This window comes from Podarcis bocagei (assembly GCF_964188305.1).
Source record: "Podarcis bocagei genome assembly, chromosome: 12".
Taxonomy (NCBI): domain Eukaryota; kingdom Metazoa; phylum Chordata; class Lepidosauria; order Squamata; family Lacertidae; genus Podarcis; species Podarcis bocagei.
In genome coordinates, this window is record NC_138137.1 from 58,744,113 (window position 1) to 58,757,939 (window position 13,827).

Here is a 13,827-nt window from a genome sequence, read left to right on the forward strand (position 1 = left end):
GCAAGATGGCTTTGCTCTGTCTCCAAGGGGCAGAGACAGTATCCTGAATCCCAGTTTAACTGCAGGAGGGCAGAGGACTCTTGGGCTGTCAGTCAGTCAATTTTATTGCACATAGCCAAAGGTTGCCGCAATGTACACAGAATCATTCACAATTAAAAGGAAATCTGCTGGATTAATACAAAAAAACTTAAAACAGTTACCGTATTTTTCGCTCTATAACACGCACCCGACCATAACACGCACGTAGTTTTTAGAGGAGGAAAATCCGTAGGCATGCCACCCGTAGGCATTCCCTCCATAACACGCACAGACATTTCCCCTTACTTTTTAGGAGGAAAAAAGTGAGTGCTATGGTGCAAAAAATATGGTATATTATCAAGACATTACCTACTCTAAACAGAGCTATAAAAGTACCTTAATATACAGGTTAAGACATTAAACAATAGAATTTACAGTGGTACCTTGGGTTAATAACTTTATTCGTTCCAGAGGTCCGTTCTTAACCTGAAACTGTTCTTAACCTGAAGCACCACTTTAGCTAATGGGGCCTCCCGCTGCTGCTGTGCCGCTGGAGCACGATTTCTGTTCTCATCCTGAAGCTAAGTTCTTAACCCGAGGTACTTTTCTGAGTTAGCGGAGTCTGTAACCTGAAGCATCTGTAACCCGAGGTACCACTGTATAGGCTTAAATCACCACATGGTCACTAATATATTAAAAAAGAATGTTAATTAATACAACGTGCAATTATATCCGGAGTTTGGTGATAAAGACAGAATATAGCTTGATGTAGATAGGGTCAAATAAATTCATCTCCTTTACATTTGGTGGCTATCTTGGCTATATAATTTTCCTAGCGGCAGTTGCAAAGAGTGCTACACGCCAGGTCACGTACTTATCTATGTCTGCGAGGAGATATAAAATCATGTCAGAGGGGTTCTGGCCAGGGGACCTTGTCCTTATAGGTGCTAAAAATCGTTCTCTTGTTTATATAAGGGGCAGCGCAAGATATAATGCATAAGGTCCTCTACTTCAGGACATCCCCTAATGCAAACACATTCGTTTGTTGGTATGTCTCTGTGTCTCCCATCTCTATGAGCATAAATCTCTTAACCACAAAACTCTGATACCTTTTCTTCCCACCTGTCTCCTTCATATTCATAACGCTGGCCGGCGGCCCAGGTGTCGCAAGGGGAGGCTGTCTGGCTGTTGTCTGAGCTGACTAATAATGAGAAATCGGGAGGGAGGGATTGTCTGAAGTAACGAGATCCAGGTTGCGAAGGACGGGCTGATCTCAGCATATTGGATTTCACAAGAAACCTGTGGACGCTTAACATGCTCTTGCCTGTTCGCGAAGATCAGAAACGGAAAGTGCCTTATTGCCGAACTGTCAGCAAAAGAAGCTGCTTTCTTTGTTTGCTTTTCCCCTCCAGTTGAAGAGTGGATCTGAATAGATGATCTCAGAGCAAAATAACATTCAAAGATACCACGTAGTATCCCTAACGGGGGCATATGCACACCCAAGATGTCAGGGGGGCAGCTGTAAATACAGGCCCACTGTAGGTAAAAGGTAAAGGTAAAGGGACCCCTGACCGTTAGGTCCAGTCGCGGACGACTCTGGGGTTGCGGCGCTCATCTCGCTTTATTGGCCAAGGGAGCCGGCGTACAGCTTCCGGGTCATGTGGCCAGCATGACTAAAGTGCAAGTAGATAAATAGGTACCACTCTGGCGGGAAGCTAAACGGCGTTTCCGTGCGCTGCTCTGGTTCGCCAGAAGCGGCTTAGTCATGCTGGCCACATGACTCGGAAACTGTACGCCAGCTCCCTCGGCCAATAAAGCGAGATGAGCGCCGCAACCCCAGAGTCGGTCACAACTGGACCTAATGGTCAGGGGACCCTTTACCTTTACCTTACTCCTTAACCTAGGTGGGCTACCTTCCCAGGTTGATAAGCCCCAATTAATCCAGAACGCGGCAGCTAGACTGGTGACTGGGAGTGGCCACCAAGACCATATAACACCAGTCCTGAAAGACCTACATTGGCTCCCAGTACATTTCCAAGCACAATTCAAAGTGTTCAAACACCTTTAAAGCCCTAAACTGCCTCGGTCTAGTATACCTGAAGGAGCGTCTCCACCCCCTTCGTTCTGCCCAGACACTGAGGTCCAGCACCAAGGGCCTTCTGGCGGTTCCCTCACTACGAGAAGTGAGGTTACAGGGAACCAGGTAGAGGGCTTTCTCGGTGGTGGCATCCGCCCTGTGGAACGCCCTCCCATCAGATGTTGAGGAGATAAACAACTATCTGACTTTTAGAAGACTTCTGAAGGCAGCCCTGTTTAGGGAAGCTTTTAATGTTTGATGGCTTAGTGTGTTTTTAATATCCTGTTGGAAGCCATCCAGAGTGGCTGGGGAGGCCCGGCCAGATGGGCAGGGTATAAGTAATATATTTGTTTGTTTGTTTGTTTGTTGTTGTTGTTGTTGTTGTTGTTGTTGTTGTCTTGCCCCCCACCATAGTCAGTAGAAAAGGATGGTGGACTAGATTGGCCATTGGCCTAATCATCATCATCATCATCATTTTTAATTTGTATACAGCCTTTCTATCTTACACTACTCAAGGCGGTTTACAAGCTGAAGAAACAAAAAATGTGCATCTTATAACAATCTAATGCAATACAAAAATGTGATAATAAAACATAACTTTAAAATAGGCAGCCTACATCAATAAAGTGACATTCAACAATCAATTAGAACAGTATAAAATAATAATATCAACATATAAAAGTTAAACAGAAATCCACTCAGCAGTTACAATAATATTTAAACTATAATCAATAAAACAACGGCAAGCCACAGTACATAAAACAAGACAGGACACATTGAGAAGCAGAGGGTGGAGCAAGGCAGGTGGAAGGAGGCCTTGCCTGATGGAGTCTCTCCCCTCACAGCCTCTCCCCTAATCCGTCTGGCTCTTCTTAGCGTTCATAACTCACTGTATGGCACCTGCTCCTTCCACAGCTGTCAACTTACAGATTTGAAAATAAGGAACCAGCAGCCTCGAAAATAAGGGATCAGCAGCCAGAATAAGGGATCAACAATTACTTTGATAAAATACATATTTTGTTGCGTGCAAATGGCTTTAGATACCTATTAGGTCCATAAATTACCATATAGCATATATTCAACACAAAAAAACAGCAACAAATTGTTGTTGACAAAGGACAGCTGGACATAGAAAGGGCCCCATTACCTTCAGTAGCTTATTTAAGGGACATCATCAATAAGGGACAGCAGTGGGACATGGCGCTGGGATAAGGGATTGTCCCGCCAAATAAGGGACGCTTGACCGCTATGGCTCCTTCCTTCCCACTCTTTCCCTGACCTAAGCCACCAACATTTTATTAGCTATGTGCGGGTGCAGAGAATCTCCTGCCACCTCTTGCATCACCTGCGGTTTGGCAGATGCTCTGGGCCCAGCATCTTATCCGGAGGGCCTGGGGAAGACTCTCATTAGCAGTAATTGCGGAGAGAGCAATTTGTGTGGGAATTGAGAGCTGTCCTGATTATTTCTTTTCCTGCCGTGGTGCTGGCTTAAAAACAACAACAACATAAACTCCTTCTGCCAGTGCACAATGGACTCATCATGTACTTCAGCGTACATCATATACATTTTGGAAGTCCCAAGTCGCAAGGTGGTTACATTGGTCTCAACTAGGGCCAGGGCCTTTTCAGTACTGGCCCCGACTTGGTGGAACAATGGAAGGAAGTCAATATGTGTATATGTATGTAATGACTAGATTAGAATGAAGATTTTATTTGTAGATGTGTACTTTTTCTTTTCTTTTGTTTTTTCTTTTGTTTTTTGTGTTCTGTTTTTTTTGTATAGTACAGTATTATTTTGGATTCAATGTTTGTAATTTTTGCTGTAATTTCGCACTGAAATTAATAAAAAGAAAGAAAAAAAGAAAGTAAGAAAGAAAGGTTGCGGACCCTTCTTCCTTGGAGGTATGTAAGCTTACAGGTCCCTTCAAATTCTACAAATCTATGATTCTGTGTGAAGCCTTCAGCAGGGGAGAGTGGTTAGTGGAAATTTTGGAGGGACAACACTTTGCAGTAGTCAATATACTTTCCAGTTGCACAATAGCATCTTTGGATTGAAGTCGAAAGGATGCCTGGGTGGTATTCAGCTAAGCGCTACTCTGGAGTAGACCCATTGAGTCTGATGGCCCCCAACTTAGCCACGCTCATTGATTTCAGCGGGTCTGCTCTGAATAAATCTTATCTCACCACCAACCTATGTTTTTCTTCTGTGGCCCTATCTTTTTTATGCGCAAATCTATGCAGATTTAACAAATGAGAACAGCCTTTAAATGTATCTACCACCCCCCCAGTGCTGTATGCAACACTTCTCAAAGTCCGGTTTCGCTGGAAACAGAAAGGTGATAGAGCCATAGATAAGGGGGAAATAGCCATAGATTGTTGTTTAGTCGTTTAGTCATGTCCGCCTCTTTGTGACCCCCTGGACCAGAGCACGCCAGGCACTCCTGTCTTCCACTGCCTCCTGCAGTTTGGTCAAACTCATGCTGGTAGCTTCGAGAACACTGTCCCACCACCTCGTCCTCTGTCGTCCCCTTCTCCTTGTGCCCTCCATCTTTCCCAACATCAGGGTCTTTTCCAGGGAGTCTTCTCTTCTCCTGAGGTGGCCAAAGTCTTGGAGCCTCAGCTTCAGGATCTGTCCTTCCAGTGAGCACTCAGGGCTGATTTCCTTAAGGATGGAGAGGTTTGATCTTCTTGCAGTCCATGGGACTCTCAAGAGTCTCCTCCAGCACTATAATTCAGTGCACACTAAATGCTGTTTCACTTATTCATTGAATCGCTACACTGTTTATTCACCATACGAAAAAAAACACAAATATATTTCTTAGCAAGGCTGGATTTAGGTTTGATGAGGCCCTAAGCTACTGAAGGTAATGGGGCCCTTTATATGTCCAGCTGTCTTTTGTCAACATCAAATTGTCGCTGTTTTTTCTGTTGAATATATGCTATATGCTAATTTATTGACCTCATAGGTATCTCAAAGCATTTGCACATAACAAACACATAACAAAACAAAACACTGTTGCTGTATGTAGGTTTTATTTTATTTGTTTTTTTATCTTATATTTTGGAAATGTACATCTAGGGTTTTTTTTCCCTTTATTTTTTGGGGGGGCTCCCAAGAGAGTGGGGTCCTAAGCTATAGCTTGTTGAGCTTCTACGTAAATCTGGCATTGTTTCTTAGTACAGTATATTCCTCATACCTAGCTATAGAGCAGCCTTTCTCAACCTGTGGTCCCCATATGTTGTTAGACTACAACTCCCATCACCCCTAGCTAGCAAGGCCAGAGCTCAGGGATGATGGGAGTTGTAGTCCAACAACATCTGGGGAGCCACAGGTGGAGAACCGCTGCTAGAGGAAGGCTTACAGAAAACAACCTCCTATTGCCATCTAGTGGACAAACAGACTGTCCACATGCCTAAAATTAAAGTTCACTGTTTTGGTAAAAGTGCTCTCAACTAGGGAGGTGGCGTGGATAGTTTGCCTTCTTCCAGATAACAGAATGAGCAGGAATGGCACCAGGAACATGGAACTGCCATGGAATTCTACTTAATATTCCTCAGAGCAGAACGCAATATATAGTTGTTGTTGTTGCTGTTGTTAATAATAATAATAATAATAATAATAATAATAATAATAATAATAATAATTTATTATTTATACCCCGCCCTTCTGGGCGGCTTCCAAAAGAATGTTAAAATACTATAATACATCAAACATTAAAAGCTTCCCGAAACAGTTGTTTAGTCGTTTAGTCGTGTCCGCCTCTTTGTGACCCCCTGGACCAGAGCACACCAGGCACTTCTGTCTTCCACTGCCTCCCGCAGTTTGGTCAAACTCATGCTGGTAGATTCAAGAACACTGTCCCACCATCTCGTCCTCCGTCGTCCCCTTCTCCTTGTGCCCTCCATCTTTCCCAACATCAGGCTCTTTTCCAGGGAGTCTTCTCTTCTCCTGAGGTGGCCAAAGTCTTGGAGCCTCAGCTTCAGGATCTGTCCTTCCAGTGAGCACTCAGGGCTGATTTCCTTCAGAATGGAGAGGTTTGATCTTCTTGCGGTCCATGGGACTCTCAAGAGTCTCCTCCAGCCTCAAGAGTCTCCTCCAGCATTCATTCTTCGGCAATCAGCCTTCTTTATGGTCCAGCTCTCACTTCCATACATCACTACTGGGAAAACCATAGCTTGAACTATACAGACCTTTGTTGGCAAGGTGATGTCTCTGCTTTTTAAGACGCTGTCATGTTAATTTCGTGACTGCTGTCATGTATAGTTAGCAGAGTAAAAACTTAAACACATTGCAGGATTCCCCCAAAAATAGACCAGAGGCAATACTATTTCATCCAGCAGAGCTTTACTGCTACTGAAGACAGATGAGCATAATGGTCACAAATCCAATATATTCAGGATTGGCCCTGTCCATAAGTAATCCTGTTGTAGCAGGGCTCAGTATCTTGGGCTCAGTATCGCCGCCTATCTCCTTTTCTCTTTTCTGAACTCTTTTGTGTCTCAAAGTGCATTCCCCAGAACCGAACACTACACTCCAGATGAACTCTTGAGTAGAGCAGAGTAAGGTGGAAATCCTGTGAAGCCGTCCTCCCACCCAAAAGGGTTGCTAACAAGAAGCTTTCACCTGAAAATAAATCACAAAAATGTGTTGTTTCATAGCAGGCTGGCAGGCAGATATAGAGAGGGAGGGTGTGAGTTTCTGTGCCTGTCATGGAATTCTACTCAATATTGATCCAGAGCAGATTCCAACATATAGTTAGCAGAGTAAAAACTTAAACATGTTGCAGGATTCCCAACAAGTAGACCAGAGGCAATGAATATTTGATCCAGCAGAGCTTTACTGCTACTGAAGGCAAATGAGCAGAGTGGTCACAAATCCAATACATTCAGGATTGGCTCTGTCCGTAAGAAATCCAGTTGCAGCAGACTTAAACTTAAAATAACTTATTATAAGTCTAAAATCTTAACACTAAGCATACTATGTACAGAACATCACACCAGAAAGAAAGAGAGATAGAAAAGAGTGAAACCCAGGCGTTTTCTGGCCTTATTATTATAGTCTGCATGACCTTGACAGAAGAGATAACAGAGCCAGTTCACGCCAGCTGTGCTCTCTGAAGGAATAACACAAACATCATGAATCATCTGCTTGTTTTTTTCACACAGAGAAGCTTCCATAACCCTCTTGAGTTAAGCAGAATAGAAAAGATCTCTACACATCAGATCAAGCCTCTTCGGCTTGCTGATCAGAAGGTCGGCGGTTCGAATCCCTGCGATGGAGTGAGCTCCCATTGCTCGGTCCCAGCTCCTGCCAACCTAGCAGTTTGAAATCACACCAGTGCAAGTAGATAAATTGGTACCGCTCCGGCAGGAAGGTAAAGGGCGTTTCAGGGTGCTCTGGTTTCCGTCACGGTGTTCTGTTGCGCCAGAAGTGATTTAGTCTTGCTGGCCAGATGACCCGGAAAGCTGTCTGTGAACAAACGCCGGCTCCCTTGGCCTGAAAGCGAGATGAGCGCCACAACCCCAGAGTCGCCTTTGCCTGGACTTAACCATCCAGTCCTTTACCTTTACTTTCTGCACCAAGGAATGCAAACGGACAGGAACATGGCGGATCAGCTCTCATCATGGCTAAGCTGGTACCCGTGTGAAGCACGGACCTGAGTTCAAGAGCCCTCCCCCCTGCAGTTTCCAGACACTGTTGTTCAGAAGCATTACTGCTCTGATCATGCTTATACATAGTTATATATTATAAAAGTTGATATGCTGCTCATATCCACCATTTAGGATCGAGTGGATGAGACCAATGGTCCAGAAAGCAGTTTCTGCACATGCTGCAGAGATTATTTATATATATATATATATATATATAGGTTTTGGTGTCTTCGGGTGTCTTCCCGTGTAAGAGTTGGGGTGTCTAGGCGACGTTTCGACGAGGTCTCACTCGTCATCTTCAGGCTGGTGCTTTCGGCTTCTTGTTACTAGAACAGAGCAGGATCTCAGTGTTTGAGTTCCTATAAATACTGTTGAGGGGGTGTGGTGTATAGCCTCCAACGTTCTGGGCAGATAGGAAGTTCCTAGGTTAATGTGCCTTTTCTTCTTTTGTTCATTAATTACTTGAGGGATATCTTGAGTGATTTCTTGAGTGATATTCTGAGTACCACTTAGGAGGGTCATTAGGTGTGGATTAGTTGCTAAAGCTTTCGTGTCTTGACCTCTTGACCTTGTGAAGAGTTTTTCTGAGAAGATGGTTGTACTGCACTTAGTTGTGCTCTGGCTTGGCTTCGTGTATAGGGGCGAGCTGTGGTTTTGTGCCCTGTGCCAGCCAGATCTGTGTAGGGATTGCAGGGGGGTGCAGCATCCGGAGGTGCCACTATGGTTTGGCTACTGGATGGTGTCTGTAATTTATCTGTGGAGAGGGTCTGGGTTTGGGTCTGGTGTGGTTGATTGGAGATGGCGTTCTGTGTGCCTCTGGTTCTGGTGTCGGTTTTTGTGGGGAGGGCTAATTTCCAGATGTCTGGCAGGCGGGACGTGTCGTCACGCTTGTTCATGTTGTGAGGGTGTTTCTCTATCTCGATGGCTTCCATGATTATTCTCTTGTGGTGATGTTCCATGTTAAAGAGCAATTTGGAATCTGCAAAATTAATTTCGTGTCCTGTTTCTTTCATGTGTTGGTAAAGAGAACTTCCTATCTGCCCAGAACGTTGGAGGCTATACACCACACCCCCTCAACAGTATTTATAGGAACTCAAACACTGAGATCCTGCTCTGTTCTAGTAACAAGAAGCCGAAAGCACCAGCCTGAAGATGACGAGTGAGACCTCGTCGAAACGTCGCCTAGACACCCCAACTCTTACACGGGAAGACACCCGAAGACACCAAAACCTACATTCCTGTACCCGTGAAAATCTACGAAAGCAAATATATATATATATATATATATATATATATATATATATATATATATATATATGCAGGTTTTGGTGTTTTCGGGTATCTTCCCGTGTAAGAGTTGGGGTGTCTAGGCGACGTTTCGACGAGGTCTCACTCGTCATCTTCAGGCTGGTGCTTTCGGCTTCTTGTTACTAGAACAGAGCAGGATCTCAGTGTTTGAGTTCCTATAAATACTGTTGAGGGGGTGTGGTGTATAGCCTCCAACGTTCTGGGCAGAGAGGAAGTTCCCAGGTTATTGTGCCTTTTCTTCTTTTGTTCATTAATTACTTGAGGGATATCTTGAGTGATTTCTTGAGTGATATTCTGAGTACCACTTAGGAGGGTCATTAGGTGTGGATTAGTTGCTAAAGCTTTCGTGTCTTGACCTCTTGAGCTTGTGAGGAGTTTTTCTGAGTTTTTCTGAGAAGAGTTTTTCTGAGAAGATGGCTGTACTGCACTTAGTTGTGCTCTGGCTTGGCTTCGTGTATAGGGGCGAGCTGTGGTTTTGTGCCCTGTGCCAGCCAGATCTGTGTAGGGATTGCAGGGGGGTGCAGCAATCCCTACACAGATCTGGCTGGCACAGGGCACAAAACCACAGCTCGCCCCTATACACGAAGCCAAGCCAGAGCACAACTAAGTGCAGTACAGCCATCTTCTCAGAAAAACTCTTCTCAGAAAAACTCAGAAAAACTCCTCACAAGCTCAAGAGGTCAAGACACGAAAGCTTTAGCAACTAATCCACACCTAATGACCCTCCTAAGTGGTACTCAGAATATCACTCAAGAAATCACTCAAGATATCCCTCAAGTAATTAATGAACAAAAGAAGAAAAGGCACAATAACCTGGGAACTTCCTCTCTGCCCAGAACGTTGGAGGCTATACACCACACCCCCTCAACAGTATTTATAGGAACTCAAACACTGAGATCCTGCTCTGTTCTAGTAACAAGAAGCCGAAAGCACCAGCCTGAAGATGACGAGTGAGACCTCGTCGAAACGTCGCCTAGACACCCCAACTCTTACATGGGAAGATACCCGAAAACACCAAAACCTGCATTCCTGTACCCGTGAAAATCTACGAAAGCAAATATATATATATACACACACACACACACACACACACACACACCCATCTGGCTGGGTTTCCCCAGCTACTTTGGGCGGCTTCCAACAAAACACTAAATACAATAACCTATTAAACATTAAAAGCTTCCCTAAATAGGACTGCCTTCAAATGTATTCTAAAAGTCTGGTAGTTGTTTTTCTCTTAGACATCTGGTGGGAGGGCAATCCACAGGGCGGGTGCCACTACCAAGAAGGCCCTCTGCCTGGTTCCCTGTAACTTGGCTTCTCGCAGGGAGGGAACCGCCAGAAGGCCCTCGGAGCTGGACCTCAGTGTCCGGGCAGAACAATAGGGGTGGAGACGCTCCTTCAGAGAAGGAGAAGTGAGAGGCAGGTCCACCTGGGAAAGGAGCCCACCTAGGAGTAGGAAAACTCTGATCCTGAACCTACACAGCCTTGCGGGACATAATTCGGAGAAGAAAAGGTTAGGGAGTAAACCCTACACAAACCTAAAGTGGTTTCCTCTTTCTGGCAACTCTCGCAGCCAAGCTGGTGCCAAACATCTCGCTCTGCTTTCCTTTGGACCCCATCAGTGAGATTGAGAGGGGGGTCTTGTTTATGGTTACCAGATGTCCCTGTTTCCCGGTGACAGTCCGCAGATTTACAAACCTGTCCCCGGACAAAATCCGTCCCTGGAATGTCCCCGGATTTCATATAATGTCCCCAGGTTTATATTTTAAGTGTTGTAGCTTTATTAGTAGGGAACGAATGTTGCGTGATTGGTTCAACGGCACAAGACACGTCATATGGGGACTTCCGGCGAGGCAAAATGGCGGGCGCCACGGCAGCGAGCAGCTCCTGAAGCCAGCCAAAGCCAACTTACTGGTGAAATGGACAAGCTGTGATTATAATATGAAAACTCAAGTGTGATTTCTTGCACCCAGTTCCAAAGGGAGGGGGGGAAGTATGACTAATATATAACATTAGAAGCTTTCTGGTCTTACCTGGGGAAAAACAAATGTTTACAATTGACTCTACAGCTTGGTTTTTATTTCACCAAGGTGATTATTTATGGTATACAGCATTCAGTCACAAGGAAGCAGGCTGACACAGTGCACAGGTGAGATGCTATTTTTAAAACAGAAATAAATTATACTTCGGGGAGACGTAGGAACTCTCTTAAATATTAAAAGTCAAGCTATTGCAGTATAACCCCCCCAAAAAAATTATTTCTATAGGTGTGAGCAGTTGAAACTCCTTCCCTATCCAGAGGCACAGGTATGCAGTTCCCACCAAAGGATAACACAGTAAGTGACTGCATGTTTCTTTTCATGTCCTAAATGGCAGTGTGAAGGATTCGCTGGGACTCCTCTGCTCTCCTGAGTTTCCCTCCTGCATGGATGCAGGATCAGGGCCTTGGCTTGTGGAGGCAGGTTGGGAGATGATGAGCTAGATACGGAAAAGCTGAAGTTCCCGGGAAATCGCAGTTCCCAGGAAATGGGTTTGGCAGGTAGTGTGTGTTGTTGTTGTTTAGTCGTGTCCGACTCTGCGTGGCCCCCTGGACCAGAGCACGCCAGGCACTCCTGTCTTCCACTGCCTCCCACAGCTTGGTCAAACTCATGCTGGTAGCTTCGAGAACACCATCCAACCATCTCGTCCTCTGTCGTCCCCTTCTCCTTGTGCCCATCTTTCCCAACATCAGGGTCTTTTCCAGGGAGTCTTCTCTTCTCACGAGGTGGCCAAAGTCTTGGAGGATCTGTCCTTCAGGATCTGTCCTTCCAGTGAGCACTCAGGGCTGATTTCCTTAAGAATGGATAGGTTTGATCTTCTTGCAGTCCATGGGACTCTCCAGAGTCTCCTCCAGCACCAGAATTCAAAAGCATCAATTCTTCGGCGATCAGCCTTCTTTATGGTCCAGCTCTCACTTCCATACATCACTACTGGGCAAACCACAGCTTTAACTATACGGACCTTTGTTGGCAAGGTGATGTCTCTGCTTTTTAAGATGCTGTCTAGGTTTGTCATTGCTTTTCTCCCAAGAAGCAGGTGTCTTTTAATTTTGTGACTGCTGTCACCATCTGCAGTGAAGGGAGTGTGTAATGGGAGCTTTATCTGAGAAAAAGGGATGGGAAGACCCTCCCCTTCATTCCCCTTTATTCCCCCCCCCCCAAATCTAGGTGCATCCTATGGGCCGGTGCGTCCTATAGGGCAAAAAAATATGGTACTCGGAGTTGAGTGTGGATTTCGTGCTCTTTATTCAGCTCTTAGTAGTGAGGAATGGAAGTTCCCCCAGAATGTCTGCTTTATAAACATTATTTACACAATGGGTCCCACGGGATTGGCTAATTCCGGGATTCTCCTGTAGGCCAATCAGGTTGCGGATTCACTTCCACCTGGAGTTGGATTGGGTGGCTCCTGCTGACCAATCAGACTGCTGCATTCTGGATCCTATTGTTCTGGGACCAATCAGACTGCTGCGTTCTGGATCCTATTGTTCTGGGACCAATCAGACTGCTGCATTCTGGATCCTATTCAACTCAGTACATAACAGGGTGCCTTCCATCTCTACAATTCTATGATTCTAATACCTGCAGGGCCACAAACTGCCCATTCCTACACATCCTCCTCCTCCGACCCACTGGAGCATAGAGGGGCTTACTTCTGAGTAAACAGGTACAGGATTACCTGCTGTTTGTGAACGACAAAACACTCCCTCCTTTTACGAAAGACAGTCCAATCCGTTTGCAAAGCAGAGGGGTGGTTTGCTTAGCTTAAACCTGTCAAATATAATTTGTCGTTTTGAAGGTTGTGGGTTCGGTACACACAGCTCTCCAGGAGAAAAAGGCGTGCAGCCGCTTTTAAGATTGTTTTATTGTCGCCTTGTTGCTAACTGTATCATAAACTCTGTAACGCAATCAAGCAACGCTTCTCTGTTACTAAGCAACTCCTGTTGTAGTGCAGGCAGGTTGGTTAGTGAGCCAATTACGGAAACAAAATCAGGACCCAACCCAGAAATTTACTAATTTCCCCAGGTGCCACACAATATAATAATATAATAATAAATTTTTATTTATACCCCGCCCTTCCTGGTTCAGAAAACTGGGCTCAGGGCGGCTAACAACAAATTCAAAACACTTGATACAACAAAAACCAGCATAAAATACAGTATAACGTGAATAACAATAAATTTAGAATTCAAAAATCAATTTAGGGGGTAAATCCATCCAATAAACATGATCCCCAGGGCTAGCTGGCTAAATCAGTCCTATTTGGGCCAGTGAGGAGACCAGGGAAGAATTAGCTATGTGATCCCAGAGCGGGTAATCTTCATAAAAAGGGGAAGGGGAGGGAAGGAATGGGAATAAAAGATCAGGCTAAGTTCAAATTAAAAGCCAGGCGGAATAGCTCTGTCTTACAGGCCCTGCGGAAGGAAGTTAAATCCTGAAGGGCCCTGGTCTCATGTGACAGAGCATTCCACCAGGTCGGAGCCATCACTGAGAAGGCCCTGGCGGAGGATAGTCTGACTTCCTTAGGGCCTGGGACCTCTAAACTAGGGTTATTCATGGACCTTAAGGTCCTCTGCGGGGCAGACCAGGAGAGGCGGTCCTGTAAATACAAGGGCCTTAAGCCACAAAGAGCGTTAAAGGTCAAAACCAGCACCTTGAACCTGACCTGATACTCCACCGGGAGCCAGTGCAACTGGTAAAGCATGAACTTATGCATGAACTGACTAGCGAATG